This window comes from Chiloscyllium plagiosum, unplaced genomic scaffold (assembly GCF_037043375.1).
Source record: "Chiloscyllium plagiosum isolate Xiang-an unplaced genomic scaffold, Cpla_swu_hap1 HiC_scaffold_35, whole genome shotgun sequence".
NCBI classification, from domain to species: domain Eukaryota; kingdom Metazoa; phylum Chordata; class Chondrichthyes; order Orectolobiformes; family Hemiscylliidae; genus Chiloscyllium; species Chiloscyllium plagiosum.
The window spans coordinates 12,180,555-12,183,054 of NW_028270173.1; the positions used below are offsets into that span (position 1 = coordinate 12,180,555).

A 2,500-nucleotide genomic window follows, 5' to 3' on the forward strand; every position below is an offset into this window, starting at 1 on the left:
GAGGGAGAGGGTGTGTGCGTGAGAGAGGGAGAGGGTGTGTGTGAGAGGGAGAGGGTGTGTGTGAGAGGGAGAGGCTGCGTGTGAGAGAGGGAGAGGGTGTGTGCGTGAGAGAGGGAGAGGGTGTGTGTGAGTGAGTGAGGTGGAGACGGTGTGTGAGTGAGGGAGAGAGGGTGTATGTGTGTGAGAGGGAGTGGGTGTGTGTATGAGAGAGAGAGGGAGAGCGTGTGTGCGTGAGAGAGGGAGAGGGTGTGTGTGAGTGTGTGAGAGAGGGAGAGGGTGTGTGTGTGAGAGAGGGAGAGGGTGTGTGTGTGTGTGTGTGTGAGAGAGAGAGAGAGAGAGGGAGAGGGTTTGTGTGAGAGGGAGAGGGTTTGTGTGAGTGTGAGACGGAGAGGGTGTGTGCGTGAAAGAGGGAGAGAGAGGGAGAGGGTGTGTGCGTGAGAGAGAGTGAGAGGGTGTGTGCGTGAGAGAGAGGGAGAGGGTGTGTGCGTGAGAGAGAGGGAGAGGGTGTGTGCGTGAGAGAGAGGGAGGGAGAGGGTCTGTGCGTGCGAGAGAGAGAGGGAGAGGGTATGTGCGTAAGAGGGAGAGAGAGGGAGAGGGTGTGTGCGTGAGAGAGAAAAAGGGTGTGTGTGAGAGGGAGGAAGTGGGTGTGTGTGAGGGAGGGAGAGGGAGAGGGCGTGTGTGTGAGGGAGGGAGAGGGCGTGTGTGTGAGGGAGGGAGAGGGCGCGTGTGTGAGGGAGGGAGAGGGCGCGTGTGTGAGGGAGGGAGAGGGTGTGTGTGTGAGAGGGAGAGGGCGTGTGTGTGTGAGGGAGGGAGAGGGCGTGTGTGTGTGAGGGAGGGAGAGGGCGCGTGTGTGAGAGGGGGAGAGGGCGCGCGTGTGTGTGTGTGTGTGTGAGAGAGAGGGAGAGGTTGTGTGTGTGTGTGTGAGAGGGAGAGGGTGTGTGTGTGTGAGAGAGAGAGAGTGAGTGTGTGTGAGAGAGAGAGAGTGGGTGTGTGCGAGAGAGAGAGGGTGGGTGTGTGCGAGAGAGAGAGGGTGGGTGTGTGCGAGAGAGAGAGGGTGTGTGTGTGTGAGAGAGAGAGAGGGTGTGTGTGTGTGAGGGAGGGAGAGGGCGTGTGTGTGAGGGAGGGAGAGGGCGCGCGTGTGTGTGTGTGTGTGAGAGAGAGGGAGAGGTTGTGTGTGTGTGTGTGAGAGGGAGAGGGTGTGTGTGTGTGAGAGAGAGAGAGTGAGTGTGTGTGAGAGAGAGAGAGTGGGTGTGTGCGAGAGAGAGAGGGTGGGTGTGTGCGAGAGAGAGAGGGTGGGTGTGTGCGAGAGAGAGAGGGTGTGTGTGTGTGAGAGAGAGAGGGTGTGTGTGTGTGTGAGAGAGAAAGAGGGTGTGTGTGTGTGAGGGAGGGAGAGGGCGTGTGTGTGAGGGAGGGAGAGGGGGTGTGTGTGTGTGTGCGAGAGAGAGAGGTTGGGTGTGTGAGACAGAGAGGGTGTGTGTGTGTGAGAGAGAGAGTGTGTGTGTGTGAGAGAGAGAGACGGTGTGTGTGTGTGAGGGAGGGAGAAGGCGTGTGTGTGAGGGAGGGAGAGGGCGCGTGTGTGAGAGAGGGAGAGGGTTTGTGTGTGTGTGTGTGTGAGAGAGAGAGGGTGGATGTGTGCGAGAGAGAGAGGGTGTGTGTGTGAGAGAGAGAGAGAGAGGGTGTGTGTGTGTGTGTGAGAGAGAGAGAGGGTGTGTGTGTGTGTGTGAGAGAGAGACCGGGTGTGTGTGTGTGAGAGAGGGCGAGGGCGCGTGTGTGAGAGAGGGAGATGGTTTGCGTGTGTGTGTGAGAGAGAGGGAGAGGGTGTGTGTGAGAGGGAGAGGGTGTGTGTGAGAGGGAGAGGCTGCGTGTGAGAGAGGGAGAGGGTGTGTGCGTGAGAGAGGGAGAGGGTGTGTGTGAGTGAGTGAGGTGGAGACGGTGTGTGAGTGAGGGAGAGAGGGTGTATGTGTGTGAGAGGGAGTGGGTGTGTGTATGAGAGAGAGAGGGAGAGCGTGTGTGCGTGAGAGAGGGAGAGGGTGTGTGCGTGAGAGAGGGAGAGGGTGTGTGCGTGAGAGAGGGAGAGGGTGTGTGCGTGAGAGAGGGAGAGGGTGTGTGTGAGTGTGAGAGGGAGAGGGTGTGTGCGTGAGAAAGAGGGAGAGGGTGTGTGCGAGAGAGAGAGGGAGGGAGAGGGTGTGCGCGTCAGAGAGAGGGAGGGAGAGGGTGTGCGTGAGAGAGAGAGAGGGAGAGGGTGTGTGCGTGAGAGGGAGAGGGTGTGTGCGTGAGAGGGAGGGAGAGGGTGTGTGCGTGAGAGGGAGAGAGAGGGAGTGGGTGTGTGCGTGAGAGGGAGAGGGTGTGTGCGTGAGAGGGAGAGAGAGGGAGAGGGTGTGTGCGTGAGAGGGAGAGGGTGTGTGCGTGAGAGGGAGAGGGTATGTGCGTGAGAGGAGGAGGGTGTGTGTGTGTGTGTGTGTGTGTGTGTGTGTGTGAGAGAGAGAGGGTGGGTGTGTGC

General features: G+C 59.6%; 1 protein-coding gene across 1 annotated transcript in view; it reads right to left on the reverse strand.

Moving 5' to 3' along the window:
- The window catches only part of LOC122547757 (butyrophilin subfamily 3 member A3-like), a 206,069-nt gene that overhangs the window by 20,748 nt on the left and 182,821 nt on the right, over window positions 1-2,500 (reverse strand).